Source organism: Coturnix japonica, chromosome 9 (assembly GCF_054131305.1).
Source record: "Coturnix japonica strain WE chromosome 9, WE-NBRP24, whole genome shotgun sequence".
In the NCBI taxonomy this organism is placed as follows: Eukaryota; Metazoa; Chordata; class Aves; order Galliformes; family Phasianidae; genus Coturnix; species Coturnix japonica.
The window spans coordinates 20,505,505-20,522,666 of NC_140671.1; the positions used below are offsets into that span (position 1 = coordinate 20,505,505).

Here is a 17,162-nt window from a genome sequence, read left to right on the forward strand (position 1 = left end):
ATTTTATAGTTCCAAATAGGAAAAAGAAGCCACCTCAGGTGCCTCGGGTTATGACACCAGAGGTATCGGAGGTAAAAGACTTGAATCTGGCTCAGTTCATGGCTTGACGAGGGATGTCAGTCCTCCTAGGGCCTCTAGACGGGACCGGAGGCCCTATGTGGAACTGACGATATACTGGTCCCGAAAGAATATACAGAAGGTTATGGCCCTAGTTGATACCAGGGCAGAGACATCTATAATATATGGAGACCCAACTAAATTTAAAGGTAATAGAGTGATGATTGGAGGTTTTGGGGGACAAACCATTCCGGTCACCCAAACCTGGGTAAAACTGGGGGTCGGGCGTCTTCCACCACGGGAGTACAAGGTATCCATTGCCCCAATTCCAGAGTATATATTAGGAATTGATATCCTGTGGGGTCTGGCTCTCCATACAACAGTGGGAGAGTTCCGATTGCGGCAGAGATGCATTAGTATCCGGGCAATCCAGACAATATTGAGAGGCCATGCAAAACATGAGCCTATTTGTTTGCCGAAGCCACGCCGGATTACTAATGTGAAACAGTACAGACTCCCGGGTGGGCAGGATGAAATAACAAAGACGGTGCAGGAATTAGAAAGAGTGGGTATTATAAGGCCTGCACATAGCCCATATAACTCCCCAATATGGCCAGTGCGAAAACTGGATGGAACATGGAGGATGACAGTAGACTATAGGGAATTAAATAAGGTCACGCCACCTGTTCATGCGGCTGTACCCAATATTGCCTCCCTAATGGACACACTAAGCAGGGAAATCAAAACATATCACTGTGTCTTGGATTTGGCGAATGCATTCTTCAGTATTCCAATCAGTGAAGAATCGCAAGATCAGTTTGCATTTACATGGGAAGGGAGGCAATGGACTTTCCAGGTCCTACCCCAAGGGTACGTACATTCGCCCACTTTTTGTCATAATTTAGTGGCACGTGATCTGGCTAAGTGGGAAAAGCCAAATAATGTCAATTTATATCATTATATTGATGACCTCCTGTTAACATCCGATTCGTTAGAGGCGGTGAGACAAGCAGCAGATTTGTTGATAGCTTACCTGCAGAAAAGAGGGTGGGCTATAAAGCCACAGAAGGTGCAAGGTCCGGGGCTATCTGTAAAATTCCTGGGAGTAATTTGGTCCGGGAAAACCAAAGTACTACCCAGTGCGGTAGTAGATAAAGTCCAAGCGTTTCCAGTCCCTACAACATCAAAACAATTGCAAGAATGTTTGGGTATATTGGGGTATTGGCGCTCCTTTATACCTCATTTAGCTCAGCTATTAAGGCCATTATACAAGCTTACAAAGAAGGGTCAATCATGGAATTGGGGAAAGATAGAACAGGATGCTTTCCAACAGGCAAAACTGGCAGTTAAACAAGCTCAGGCGTTGGGTATATTTGATCCGACCCTCCCAGCTGAACTAGATGTTCATGTTACTCAAGATGGTTTTGGCTGGGGCCTGTGGCAACGCCAGAGTTCTGTTCGAACCCCCATTGGATTCTGGTCTCAGGTTTGGCACGGAGCAGAAGAACGATATAGCATGATTGAGAAACAGTTATTGGCTGCCTATTCGGCATTACAAGCAGTAGAGCCGATAACGCAAACAGCAGAGGTCATAGTTAAGACTTCATTACCAATCCAGGGGTGGGTGAGAGATTTGACTCACCTTCCTAAGACGGGGGTGGCCCAAGCACAAACGGTGGCACGATGGGTCGCCTATCTAAGCCAGAGAAGCAGTCTGTCTTCATCTCCACTTAAAGAAGAACTACAGAAGATCCTAGGCCCAGTGACGTATCACAGTGATACATCAAAAGAACCGATGGTTGCTCCACCAGAGAAGAGTCCCGTTCAGGAAGGAAGATATCCTATTCCTGAAGATGCCTGGTATACGGATGGGTCCAGCAGAGGCAACCCGAGCAAGTGGCGAGCAATAGCATACCATCCCTCTACTGAGACCATCTGGTTTGATGAGGGGGATGGTCAAAGCAGCCAATGGGCAGAATTGCGAGCCGTGTGGATGGTTATAACTAAAGAACCTGGTGACGGCGTCCTGAACATCTGTACAGATAGTTGGGCTGTGTACCGGGGGCTCACTCTGTGGATTACGCAATGGGCTACCCAGGAATGGACTATCCACGCCCGACCGATTTGGGGTAAAGACATGTGGGTAGACATTTGGAATACGGTCAAACACAGGACAGTATGTGTCTACCATGTCTCTGGTCATCAACCCTTGCAGTCACCAGGAAATGATGAAGCTGACACACTGGCCCGAATCCGATGGATTGAGAATTCACAATCTGAAAATATTGCCCGTTGGTTACATCAGAAGCTACGGCATGCTGGACAGAAGATAATGTGGGCAGCTGCTAAAGCATGGGGGCTGCCTGTACAACTATCTGATATCGTTCAAGCATGTCAGGATTGCGATGCTTGCTCAAAGATGAGACCGAGACCGTTGCCTGAAACAACATCCCACATTGCTAGAGGATATAGTCCTCTTCAGAGATGGCAGGTCGACTACATTGGGCCCCTCCCTCGGTCTGAGGGGGCGAGATATGCCCTGACCTGCGTTGACACTGTAAGTGGACTGCTGCAAGCCTATCCTGTACCAAAGGCAAATCAAGCATACACAATTAAGGCACTTACTAAACTGATGTCTGCATACGGGACACCTCAAGTTATCGAGAGTGACCAAGGGACTCACTTCACTGGAGCGATGATACAGCGCTGGGCAGAAGAAAACAACATTGAATGGCGATTCCACCTGCCATATAACCCAACAGGGGCAGGCCTTATTGAACGTTATAATGGTATCCTTAAGGCTGCCCTGAAAACAGACTCTCAGTCCCTGCAGGGGTGGACAAAAAGATTATATGAAACCGTGCGGGACCTGAATGAAAGACCTCGGGATGGCAGACCCAGTGCCCTGAAAATGTTACAAACTATATGGGCCTCCCCTCTTAGGATCCAAATTACAGGCACCGATAATAAGGTAAAACCGCAGGTTGGTACTGAAAATAATCTTCTGCTCCCTGCCCCTGAGAATTTAGAACCGGGAATCCATAAGATAAATTGGCCTTGGAAGGTGCAGGTAGGACCCAAATGGTGTGGCCTACTTGCACCTTGGGGGAGATTATTGGAGGTGGGAGGTTCAGTCACCCCCTTGGTGATAGGTACATGGCCTACTGACATCGTGGTCAATACTCCGGCCTTTATTGCTAAAGGAACACCTATTATGTCCCTATGGCAGATCAAGACTCCTCCTCTGGTGCCAGATATAGTTATACAGCCACAGATATCTGGCCAGAGGGTATGGTATCGGAGGCCGGGACATAATCCAGTACAAGCAGAAGTATTGACCCAAGATAAGAATACGGCCTGTATCTTGCCCTGGAGGGCGGATCTTCCCCTCCTAGTACCCTTGAAACATCTATATTACTCCCCTTAAGATTGATTCTAAGCCTCTAGGACCATTACTCTGGACTGATGAAACGCAGACGGACCTGCACTTCAAGATGATTTGTCTCCGGTAACATCTATCAAGCACTGGCCCATGGAAGATCATAAACACCCATCCAATCATCATCATTTGAATAATATCAACATCTAATGCGACGGGAGATTGTATCAGCGTCGTGATTGGGTCTCTGTAATAAGGGGAACTCACCTAATCATTGGTTCACGTTGTGAAGGGGTGGAGTGTATGGGAGATCACAATGTGAACCACTGATGGATCAGCTGAGGCAAGTGTGGGGTCAGCTGTGGGAGCACAGGTGAAAGTTATGTAGCTGTGCTCCCTGGAGGGGTGGAGTTCGACTCCACCTCCTCTGAGACCTCATTTAAGGGCTGACCCTCACTGAGGCAGCATCTCTTGGAGATCGCTCACCAGGGAGGATCGCCTCAGCTCTGGTGAGTTCCCTTTTCCTTATATCTTCTGTATTTCTACCATTTTGCTTGTAATTGCTATCCTTGTTAATACCAGCATAGTTATTGCCAATACAGTCTGGATGGAATGAAGGGCATGAAATACTGATGTGCTCATCAAACGCTGCTTGTTAGCTTAGAGACAAGGTGTTGAATTGGTTTGTTCATGTATTGCAAACAGGTTACTTAGCTGCCTTCATTTTAGCTTCAGAAGAACATGTGCAGAATACAGAATTGATTAGAAGAAATAAGAACTGTCTGCATAGAACTTACTCTTTCCTTACACAGGAGAATCAAGCACACGTTTGTATGTGAGTACCTCCAGAGGTGAAACTTGATCCCCCAGATGTAATGAGCAGAGACATTACAATCAGTTCTAACTGTATCTTAATGCTGTGCTGAATAAGCCTGAGTCAGGATGTAAACCACTTTCTCTTTTTTTCTTCAGATGAAGCCATTAATTTTGTCAGCAAGTCCAAAACGACTCCAGAAATATCAGTCAGTCCTTCTGAAGACCTGGAGCTGGTGTGTGAGGTGTCAGCTGCAAGCGGAGCTGTCGTATAGAAGAAAGATCAAATAGAGGTGAAGCAGGACCAGAGGACAACCATCATCTCCCAGGGGACGCACCGCAAGCTCATGGTCAAAAATGTGACCCTGAAAGACCAAGGGAGCTACAGCTGTGAAACAAAAGATGACAAAGCAACATTCCAAGTGAAAGTCAGAGGTGAGAAAATGCTTGGAATCCCAGAGATAAAGGAACACTTCATTTTGTGTGTCTTGCATTTGGAGGATCAACTTACAGCCTCTCTGGTGCAAAACATTTTGGCTATAGGACTTTCTTTGTCATCTAGTGTCATAGCAACACTTTTCTACATGTGCTTTTCCATCGAGGAATGAATTACTGCAACAAACAATAGGCAAGGAGGGTAACTTGTGCAGCTCTTGTAGTCAGCTGGTGTCTGCAGGGTTACAGTGCAAGAGCACACCAGGCATGCAAGGAGTGAGAAAAGGGGAGGTGTTTGATGAGATCTGGTTACAAAATTTGAATGACACAATGAGGTGGAAAATGCCACTAATCAGACTCATAAATGGCCTGGGTTGCAAAGGCCCACAGTGCTCATCCAGTTCCAACCCCCTTCTTCCTATGTGCAGGGTTGCCAACCAGCAGCCCAGGCTGCCCAGAACCACATCCAGCCTGGCCTTGAATGCCTGCAGGGATGGAGCATCCACAGTCTCCTTGGGCAACCTGTTCTAGAGGGCCATTCCCTTCTGATTTACTGGAAATGTAGAGAGACATCAGAAGAAACAAAGAGAAGGGAAGAGGTTCAGCAGTGCATGCAGGTGTTCTAAATCTCATGTCCAAATCTGCTATCAGACTGCGAAATGTTTAGATTTATGATATGATATGAAATGATATGCCTATTCATTTCCCAAGGCAAAATAGAGGGGAAAGTATTTTCCTGTCTTAATGAGGCATCATGATGGTCCCTGTGAAGGGCAAGTATAATGAAAATGGGGAACTGGAGTAAGCTCTGCAGCAGACTACAGCAAAATGGTGTTACTGTTGTGATGTCCCTGCAGAGAAAGAAGACGTGTTTACAAACAAGGACAAGGTACAAAAGGAGGTGAAGGCTGCACTGACTCAAAATGCCACGCTGAGCTGCGAGGTGGCCCAGGAGAAGATGGAGGTGAAGTGGTACAAGGAGGGGAAACTGATCACCTCGAGCAAGAAGTTCAAGGTGGAGTCAGAGGGCAAACAGTGTCGGCTGGTGGTGATCCAGGTAGAGAAGAAAGATGCAGGGGAGTACAGCTGCGAGGCTGCTGGCCAGAAACTCACCTTCAAGATTCATGTCACAGGTGAGAGAGAACACATTTTGGCCTTTCATTCTAGAATGTTTTAGAAAACGGTCATTAGTTTGTAAGTTTTCCCTGCTATGCTTAAAATTTTTGGAGCTGAACTTTGGGGTGGTTAATTTCTGATGAGGAAATTGAACAAATTATTCTAAATACAGTTGTGAGGCAGCTCCATCTTTTAAAATCTTCAGGAATTTCCTTTTGCTGTGGGAATGAGGCCATAGACAAGAAAGTTCTGATTGCACTTCTCCATTCCCACGTGCCTGTACCACTAGAACAACTCTGCAATGCAGCTGCGTCTCAGGAAGTTTCAGAACAGGGGCTTTGTGTCAAGCACTAGGGGGTGTGCTCTATGTAACATGTTTTTGTCTTGGAAGGGCTCATTTAGCATGGGAGAGAATACTACAGGAATGTTTTGTATAAGTTGATGTTTTGAAGACATAAGTAAATGGCAGCTAGGGGACGAAAGAGTCATGAGAGTCATACAAGAAGCATCACAGAATGCCTTTTGTTGGAAGGGACCTGGAGGATCATCCAGTTCCAGTCTCTGTCCTGGAGAGGAACACATTCTTTGAGACTAGGTTGCTCTAACACCCATCCAGCCTAGACTTGAATGTTTTCAGGGATGGGGCATCCATAAATTGCACAACTTCTCTCCACATCATTCTCTTGGGGCATCAGACTGGGAGAACTGATTCATTTTTCTGACTCCTTCCCCAAAACCTGCTCTTCTTTCAAGAGGCCAAACTAATGTATCTCTCTCTTTTCAGAGCCAGAATTTGTATTTACAAACAAGGAGAAGGTACAGAAGGTGGTGAAGGCTGCAACAACAGAAAAATGCCACGCTGAGCTGCGAGGTGGCCCAGGAGAAGATGGAGGTTGTCATCAATTTATAAGCAATGAGCCAATAATGTTCCAATTATAAACTTTTATTAATTGTAGCGGGTAAAACTAAAAGGCAATTCAGCGCTGGGCGACAGGGGGATTATTGTTCCTCCAACTGCCGCGCCGTCCCGTCCCTTGCAACTTCTTTTGTAAGGTCCATCCCGAGCGTATTGTCCTTTAATTGGTCGGTTGTGATCGTGCCACTTGGTGTGTCGTTCCTCGGTTGGTCCTTCCGTGGAACTTTGTATCCATCGGGGCGCGCTTTGCCTGTAACTACGCAGAGTACACAATCTACCCATAAAATTAGAGTGTTCTGCAACCTTTGTGGCCTCCATATTCCACCATTATATCCCGGTCCTAATGAACAAGCACTCCACCACAATGCTACCACATCCCGGTCTTAATGAGCAAACATTTTATCACAGAGGTCAAGTGATAAAAGGAGGGGAGACTGATCACCTCGAGCAAGAAGTTCAAGGTAGAGTCAGAGGGCAAACAGCGTCGGCTGGTGGTGAGCCAGGTGGAGAAGAAAGATGCAGCGGAGTACAGCTGCGAGGCTGCTGGCCAGAAACTCACCTTCAAAATTCATGTCACAGGTAAGACAGGTGTTGTATGAAATACAGCAGAGAACAGTAAAGTAAAATCTAGTTTCTATTATACTGCACCTGGATCACTGTAGTCTGTGCTGAGGTTTTTTCCCTAGACTTGATTGCCTGGGTTTGTAGAAAGTATTTGGTTTCAGTATGACACAAAGACCTGTTTCAGTCTGTCTGTAGAGCAATAATTAGTAATATATGTACAGTGGAAGCAATATTCAAGATATTATTCAAATCTCTCCTGTGCCTGAGATCCCAAACTGTAATTCTTGTTCACCTAAACATTTGACTAAGATAAGTATGTGCAGTGAGGCTGGAGTGCATGTTCTACGTGCAGCCTTTCATGGCAGGAGAAGCAGGAACTTCTCCTAGTAGTACACTGCCTTTTTACTATGCCTTTATGTTGGAGGCTGCATCTGGATAGGTGAGTCTGCTACTCACAGTAAGAGACCTGGTAGAGCTGACTATTGCCAGAGCTCAAAGTAAGATAGATATCTGCAAATCACACACAAAGAACAAAGGACTGCGTTGGTGAGCATATTTCCTTTGTGCCTTTGACAGTCACAGTTGTGGCAATGGTAGAGGCCATGAGGAGTCTGTTCAGGAAGCCGGGAGTACTGTTCTGGGTCATGAAAAGGCAGCCAGTGGTTTGACTATCACATGTTTATGTGTTTTGATGTTTCACAGTGGGTCTTAAGTAAAAGGAACTCAGGTTTTGGTTGCCTGCAGGACAGATGTTCTTTTGGGTTCAATATGTTTGCATAGTGACTTGCAACCATGGGACTGGTGTTCAAGGACCCTCTTGGTTCCTTCAGTTCCTAGGTTCTTTCTTGCCTAGATTTGACGCTTTGTTTCAACAGAAGAGCTGATATTCTCTAGTGAAGGCTATTAGTTTGGGCACAAGTGGTAACCTAAACCTGTTCCAACCTGTACATACAAACCTGCAAGTTGGTCTCATTTCGGTCCCTCAGTCAATACTTTTTCTTTTCTTCCCTCAGAGCCAAAACCTGTGTTTATAAACCAAGAGAAGGTGCAGAAAGAGGTGAGTGCTGCCCTGGCAGCAAGTGCCTCCCTCAGCTGTGAAGTAGCACAGGATCCAACAGAAGTAAAATGGTACAAGGATGGAAGACTGCTTGCCTCCTCCAGAAAGTTCAGAATGGAATCTGTGGGCAAAACACGGCGTCTGGTTGTGGAGCAGCTCGAGAAGAAAGATGCTGGAGAATACATCTGCGAGGCTGCTGGCCAGAAGATGACCTTCAAGTTGGAAACAACTGGTGAGCATTCGCTTTGGGAGCACTAAGCAGCTTTTTATGTGGCTTAGAGGAAGACTGGCTGTCTTCTACCCTGTGGGCATGGAACAGCCACAATTCCCCCCGGAACAACATCAATGACCCACACCACAAGTTGGATTCTCCTTTTTAATGTAGTGGTAGCGAGGTGAAAATCTGGCTGTGGAATATTTTTGACTAAGGAACTTCTACTTTAATTTCTAGATGCGCTGAATTACCCTCTGGAGTGTCTTTCTGAATATATAAGCAACCATGGGTGACTATGATCCTGATTTATATCTAGGTTCAGGCTTACTTTTTCAGTTAGGTTAGATCAATAGCTCCAGAGAAGATAGGGAAATACAGCAGTTCACTGATACCATGTGTCAGAAGAATGCAGCTCAGTGCTGGGCAGTTTGCTGCTTCATTCCCTCTTACAAGTTGCACCCAAGGCTGGAAAAGACCACTGAGATAGCTGAGTCCAACCCAGCCCACCCTCACTGGACTTACTAACCACGTCCCCAGTGCCACATACCCGTGGCTCTTGAGCACCTCCAGTGACTGCGGTATATCAGCGTGGTTGCTTCAGTTGTGGGAGTTTTCAGACACTGGCTGTTGTTCTAGCGAGACAAAAAACCAAAACTGATGGAACAGTGTCTATACAGGAAGCAACTGGCTGTCCTGATGGCTGCCAACAGTTTTACACAAGGTGTGTCATGCAAGCTTGCATGAGTCTGGTTTAAAAACTTGCTGTTCTGATGGAAGGAGAGGATGTTGGTACAGGATAACTGCGGGATTTGTGCTCTCCCGACATCCAGTTGCTATCACAGCTTATTGTTGCTATAGAAAACAGCTTCTCTGTAGACAAATTGAGTTAGTTCCAATAAGTGGCTGAAGCCCTAAGTGATCCAAGGTGAAGCATGATCCAAACTGGAATTTAACTAATTGTAGTAGGGAATCCAAGCCTTAATGAGATGAGTTATTTAAAATATGAGTCCTCCATCTAAAACAGCATTGAACTCTTACTCTGGTTTATGATAGAAGTGAGAGTTTAACAGCAGAAGTCTGAAGTTATGCTCCATATTTCTCATCACTCAAGAGAATATTTGAATATATGAATTCCTTTGGCTATGTTAGAGCTCATAATGAGGTCAGCTGATGTTCTTTAAATGCTCGGAGTCTAGCAATGTGGGGAAGTGGACTGCTATTTGCTGTTGAGCTTTAGGCTAAGAAGCCTGATTTTAGAGGACTGTGGACTTCCCCTTTCCCTTCCCCTCTCCTCCCCTTCTCCCTGGACTGATCCCACATGGTTTGAGAATGATTTCAGATCAAGGTAAATGAGGAATCGCCGTGTGAAAACCTGTTGTTTTACTGCACTATAAGAGACACTTAGTCAAAAGACAAGTGTGTGTTCCAAGCTTGAGATTGCAGGAGATCCTAGAAACAACTCAGCTGCTCAAACCTGTAGTCTGGCTGAATCTTTTATTGTCAGTTTTGGTCAGGAGGAGATGCTTGAGTAAGACAAATAAAAGGTCACGGGTAAGTTGGTCCTTCTTGTGATATACTTCTAGGCTTTCATCAGGGAGAAGCTTAATTAGTCCAAATAATCATAGCAGAAACCACACCAAGAGCATGAGAGTGAAATTTATACTTTCTTGACGTGAAGGAAAAATTTACCTGGTTCTTCCATTCCCCAAATATTTGTTTCCTTATGACAAGAAGAACTTTGCAGAAGTAATTTTTTTTTTCAGTCTTGCGTGCAACACAAAAAGGGGTAAAATCTAGGAGGCCACCTGAAATGTTTTTTCCATCTGGAAGGATCCATTTAACAGCACCCATGGACCTGGTTATGAACAAAACTAAGTTCCCAACTAAATCCACATTCTTCTTTCTCCTTCTCAGAATTGCCTGTGAAAATCAGCAAACCATTGGCAGACAGTAGCGTCATTGAGAAGGACAAGGTCACATTTGAGTGTGAGCTGTCCAGGCCCAACATGGACGTCAAGTGGTTCAAGGTATGGCATGTAATGGTATTTTCCTTTCTGACTTCTCTGGAAATGAATGAGAGCCTTTAATTTCACTTCCAAGGGATGCGAGTCTGAGCTTTTCCTTGATAGCTTTTTCACTGCTCTCTTTTCTTTATGCTCTTTTATTTGCCCAGATCAGCACTCTTTGTTATTATGTCCTGAGTTCATTTATCAAGTTGAAATTGAAGTTTGTTTTGGTTTTATTGTGAACTTTTTAGGTCATGCTGCACAAAATATTGTTGGTTGAACTACAGTACAGTCTTGAGCTTCAAGTCTAACACAGAAATTCTCAGCCGGGATTTTGTAGCCTTGTTGTGAACTGGGTTTTTGGGGTGAAATCTCAGTTTTCTTTGCACCTGACAGTGTGAGAATTTGCTCTGGCACTTTGTGTACCTCCCTGGTGCTCAGCTGTTCCTTCCCTTACTTGGGGATAACGTCATTTATTCAAGGTGATGTCCAAACAGGCTTGTTAACAGTCCTCCGCAGTGCTTTAAGCTGTCATAGGTCAGCCAGAATTTATGCATGTTCTATAGCCATTCCTTCATGTTGAAAACACTGCACTGTGCTTAAGCTTCAGCATATGTTCCAGTAAGCACAGTTCCATTAATTCTAGGGGAGTGGGTGAATTAAGCATAGATCTGAAGGCTCCCTTTGCTCAGCGCAGAGATGGAAGGACTAATGGAGATCTGACTTGATATTTTCCCTTCTAGGATGGGAAGGAGCTCTGTCAAAGTAAAAAAGTGGGCATTACTTCCCAGGGAAATAAGAGAAGTCTCATTATTCACAAGTGTGAATATGAAGATCAGGGAACATCCACATGCTGAGCAGCCTAAGACAAGACATCAGCTACCCTAAAGGTTCATTTTATGTTTAACTGAAAGAGCAAATAAATCCTCTTGTGGTATTTTGCACCACGGGAAGAAATGCTTCATGGGCAGTTTGGGCATTTCTTGGTTAGTCCTTTTGGATACCTTTCTCTTTCTTCTTTATGCTCAAGACAGATTTTCCCTCCATGTGTTGCATTGGTTAAACCCCAGTTTGTAGCTCATCATTGGGCTCTGAAGCATCAGACTTGTTACTGAACACATGGGTCTGCTGTGCCCTGGTAGATGCCACCTTCCCAAGGGACGTATGAAAGGATGCTTTTTTCTGATTTCCTACTAGATGCTGTCCTCATGTGGCCACTTGGGTTCAGTGTTAGCATGAACATGAACATGTGTCCTGTCCCATGACTTTGGTGAACTCTCATTTTCTCTCTCATTCTGCAACCAGGTTGGGTTGCTGTTTCAGTACTGGCTGTTTTATGTAGCCATTCCATTTGTTCTGGTTTACGTTCTTTTTTATTTTCTTCTTTTCAGGCATCATTTCTATACAGTAGACAAAGCCAGCCTATTACATTTGATTTACAGTTTTTAGCTTTTGCTGGTAAGCATTTCAGCTCTCAGGCAGTTTTACCAACAGCTTTGAAGAGCTGAAATGAACCAGCCTGGACACGATGGTCTGTTTTTGTTGGTGTAATGAATTTATGAAGTTAAACTGATTGACCCCATAAGGTTTTACAGTGTATGACTCACGTCTGGCAGAGTTATCACAGCAATGAGTTTATATACTTAGCATTTCAGGAGGCAAATGGTTGGGGATACTCTTTCATTTGCTTGCGTCTCAGAGTGAATCACTAGTATGTGAACCATCCTTCATCTCCTTTGTATTGCTTTTGTGTGTGTCTGTGTGTGGTTGCCCCTGTGAATTTGATTCTTTCCAGTTATATGGAAGTTCTCTTTTGAGCAGTGAAATTAGATGTTCCATCATCAGTCATAATGGTAAAGCTGAGTTGCCACGTTATCTGTGTCCTTTCTGTCTGGCGTCTCAATAACTGCTGCCCCACCACAATATCTGCCTAATACTTCAGCTCCATGGATGCCTCCTTGTGCAAACTGAGAGCCTGTATTTGGTGTGCATAGATCTGGGCTTACATCTGTGCTGGTAAATGCACTAGTGCATGGGCTAAGCAGTCCTGCCTCCTGTGCTGTGGGCATTGAGATGGGGCTCCTACAAGCTGCCCATTGCAAGATATTTAGAAACTAATTGCTGCGGAGGTTTCCATCCTCTTTTCAGACTAACTAAAATTTGGTTAGTGGGATCAAAACAGAAGGGGCAGGGAGGGAGAGCTGACCAAGGACTACTGATGGAACAACTATGAATCCTTGGTTCCTCAGGATTCCCTGCATCAGCAGTTGGCAACAGGAGTAAGGGGGCTCAGGAGGACACTGTGGAGTAGTGTGAAAAATGAGCGAAGAGAGTTACTAATTGATGCCTCTTGGAAAGTAGTCCAAGAGTGGTCCTCTTCCTAAACTCTCCTCTTGTGTGTGGTTTTATCTTTATGAGGTGTTCATAACAAGTGATGTGTAGATCTCCCTTATCTCATAATGTCTTTTCCTGCCTGCAGTGAATATGCAGGATACTGGATCATATACCAGCTTCTTTGAATTACTGCTCATGTCAGGAGATAAAATCTGCCTATTCTTTGAACTAACACTGGCGAGGGTTAGTTATTCTGGCTACCGAGAGAATGACACAGCAGATTAAACTCTTTCATTTCCTTCTTTGTCAAATGCCTTTTCATCTAACTGTGTGTCCCATAGAAATTCAGAGCAGTGTTGGCTGAGGGAAGTGGAAATATTTATCTCCTGTGTGTATCTGCCACCCTATTTAGACATGCTGGCAGAGCGCAGAGATTGGAGGAGTTGGATTAGGCAGTAGTTTCCCTATTGCTCACAGAACCACTTTTTCTGTGGTCTCCCAGCTACCCTGTGCCCAGTGGCCTATGCAAGATGGAGCGGAAAAGGCTCATTTTATGAACAAACAGGAACCTTTCTGGTCAGATTAATACCTGTGCTCTTTTAGAGAGATTTAGATACTAGAGATTTTAGGTACTGGAATAGGCTCCCCAGAAAGGTGGTTGAATCACCATCCCTGGTTGTGTTTAAGAGCCTTTTGGATGTGGTACTCAGGGATATGATTTAGTGTAGGGTTTTTAGAGTTAGGGTACTGGTTAGGCTGCGGTTGGACTTGATGATCTTCAATGTCTTTTCCAACCTGGGTAAATCTATGATTCTATGCAGGAACTCTTCTCCTGAGGTTAATCCAAGTTGTATCCAGGCCCTTCAGAAGGAAAGGGATATAGCAGCACAGAAATATGGCCTGATTCTGACATAACTAAATGCAGACCTGGAGAGTTAAAAGGGATTGTGTGATGTTCAAAGGATTTTGAAGCAAAGATGTCCCCTAGGTAAGATTTGTGGCTGACATTCCCCATACATTGTTTGTAGGCACACAAGCTAAGGAGAGACTAGTGATGAGCATGCAGAGAAGCCAATGGTTCAGACAGGTTTGTAGTGACACAACACTGTAGAGTTCTGTCTAGTTCTCCTTGGCATAGTTTGGAAAATAAAGATGAGGTAATTGGTGGTAACCAATATGGCTTCATCAAGGTCAAGCCATGTCTGACAAACTTGGTGGCCTTTCATGATAGAGTAACAGCATCAGTGGATAATGGGAGAGCAACTGACATCATCTACTTGGACTTGTGCAGAGCATTTGATCCCGTCCTGCATGACATCCTGGTCACCAAACTGGAGAAAAATGATTTTGATGGATGGACCAGTTGCAGGATAGGGAACTGTCTGGATGGTCACACTCAGAGAGCTGCAGTCAATAGCTCAGTGTCCAGGTGGAGGGTGGTGTTGGGACCAGTGTTATTTAACATTTTTGTAGGCAACATGGAGAGTGGAATCAAATGCAGCCTCAGCAAGTTTGCAGATGACACCAAGCTGAGCGGTGCTGTTGATGTGCTAGAGGGAAGGGATGCTACTCAGAGGGACCTGGACAGGCTGGAGAGGTGGGCCCTTGGCAGCCTCATGAACTTGAGTGTGGCCAAGTACAAGGCCCTGCACCTGGCTCAGGGCAATCCCAAGCACAGGCACAGGCTTAGAGGAGAATGATTTGAGAGAAGCCTTGACCCTGAGGAGAAGAGTTGGTGTGGAGGGAGGTGTCCCTGCCTATAGCAGGGGGACTGGAACTAAATGACCTTAAAGATTCAGTCAGTTCTATTGTTTTTCTACCCTTAATTTTGCTTGAAAGGTTTTAGAATAAATGAGATTCTGGTTTCCATGGAAACTGTTTGCAGGGAGCTCCATTGTAGCTAGTAGGTCTGTCTTTAAGTTCAAGGGCAATAATGCATTTACCGTGTTGAAGAGAGAAATGACTCAGGAATGGATGATGGTTTAGAATAAAACATAATCTGTTACCTCGATCTGGTAACCTGGAAAGTCAAGTCCCTTTGTGAATGTGTATCGACGGCCCCGACCAAGTCACAGCTGTTTGTTACACCATTATGGTGAGCGGTAAAATGGCGTTTATTGGAATGTGAGGGTCCCTTATATAGGTATCCAGTTTCATCCTTATCTTTTATACATATGCATGACCCAGCAGGGGAGGGCCTATCACGTTACATCCCGAGGGTCCGATTTCGCCTAATACAACATCTCCCTCTCCCCATGCTTAACAAAACCATGCCCCGTTACAACGCAAGCTCCAATCCTAATCCTAGTATATAAAAGTGTTAGTACTTATATAAATTTTTGTGGTGAGTTATTTAAAAAGTGACGTAAACATGCAGAGGTATGTGGTGCAGTGTGTAATAATGTTAGTGGTGTTCTAATCAATATGTCCAAGGCATCTTTGGTTATATTATACAGTTCATCCTTCTGCTCAAAGCTTCTCATATATCTGCTGGAACTCCATTTTCTCATTCAAAGTCCTTGCACCTGTGCCTCTTGAGCCAGCAGCAGGAAATCCATTGCAGCTCTATTCTGTAAAACAGCATGCCTGAAAGAAAAGTACTCAGCATTCGATTAGTTTTCTGTTTCTCCCAGACCGCCCTTTTGGGTGATCACTGCATCAGATTTTACTTTCCTCGATGGGATCCATAAAATTTTTCCCGATTCTCTGTCCTTTACTGTGGCATAACCTCTTTGTTCAAAATGATTGATTGCATAATGTGCTGTGCCAATACATCCGCCTGCTGGGCTACCAAGATCCTACTTCTGTGACCTTCCCGCTCCCCAAGGACACCTATCTTGTCCTTCAGGAGACAGTTGGCCCTTTCCACAATGCTTGCCCCTGGGAATTCCCAGCGATGCCTGTTGAATGAGATATTCCCCAATGCTCTTTAAGTAGATCTTGAGATGAAGCACGAGCCATTGTCTGTCTTGATGTGTCGCAGCACACCAAGGACCATGATGGCAGTGGCCCAGTGTCGCTGAGCTGCAGGGGACTTAAATGTTAACATAACCATCACTCAATCAAAACCTTCACTGATAATACACTAAACAGAAGATTACATGTAACATCATAATTTTTGAGTTGACATATACACACTCATTCCAGCATTCATTTTAGACAATTCTATAAATGAAAATTTCTAAGCTAATGTATTATTACTTATCGATAACTATGAGGTGGCAAACCACCAAAAGGAGAGAGAAGGAATACAATAGTAGTGAATGTGATAGGCAGTGCCTGCAGGGCGTCCCCTGCTTCAAAGTGCACTTTGCCTTTCTCACCCATCACAGATTCTCTCCTGTGCAGGTTTTTTTCACATGTACTCCATATATGCATGGCCAGTGCATGATACAGAGCCCAGGTGAAACACCTGCTCTTAAAACATAACAAACCACTATATTAGATCTCTCTACAATACGAACTACTCACAGAAAGTTATTTACAGCTATAGTTACTTATTTCTATTGTTACTTGCTTCACCCTTAGCTCCCTTCTTTTTTCTTTTAATTGGTAAGCTTTTTCTTGTTGACCTACTCCTACTATAGTTACAAAAATCATCAATGGGTAATAATTCTTGATGCAGTACAGAGTGAGATGCACCTGAAACTGTCAGAAAACAAATACCTTTGCACTGCTGTGTGCACATTGCATTCAGCCCACTACGGGCAAAACTCATCCTGGGATCTTCAGGACCTGCTCTAGTAAAGCTGCCACCGTTCCATCCAACTCCACCACCAGAATTCCCCCTCCATACAATTTCAAGCTCCATCAACAAATTTGTCCAAGAACCCTACCCTAGTTCCCTCAATATGTATATTATTGGGAGAAAATGAAGACATTCTTGCTCTGACTAGCAAGAGATACTTCTAATGTCTTGCTTTTGTCCCCATTCGGAAGTAACGATTTGTTTACTTTCACAAGCGGCGGAGGAGAGGGGCGGGGGGGGGGGGGGGGGGGGGCAGCGCAGGGGTTTGCGTTCTCTTGCTGGCACTTAAACTTCTCTGGCTAGAGCAGGTCACATTCAGTATTTTAACTCACTGTTCTTCTGTAACCTTTTGCTGTTTTTTGTTTTTCATAATTCCACTACTCGAACCCTCAATTACACTTCCATGTAACATTAATAATTCCACTTCCATATAGCATTCATGTTTACACATCCCTATAACATTAACAGTTCCATACACCATTTGCATTTATACTTTCATATACCATAAACATTTAACAATCAC

General features: G+C 44.5%; 1 long non-coding RNA gene across 1 annotated transcript in view; it reads right to left on the bottom strand.

Annotated features, from left to right (window-relative positions):
- The window catches only part of LOC146759774 (uncharacterized), a 62,132-nt gene extending 45,259 nt beyond the window's left edge, over positions 1 to 16,873 (bottom strand). Inside the window, exon 1 of the long non-coding RNA XR_014932053.1 lies at positions 16,464 to 16,873. This is a non-coding gene — a long non-coding RNA (uncharacterized LOC146759774). The remainder of the gene's footprint in view (positions 1 to 16,463) is intronic.
- Positions 16,874 to 17,162: the final 289 nt, after the last annotated feature.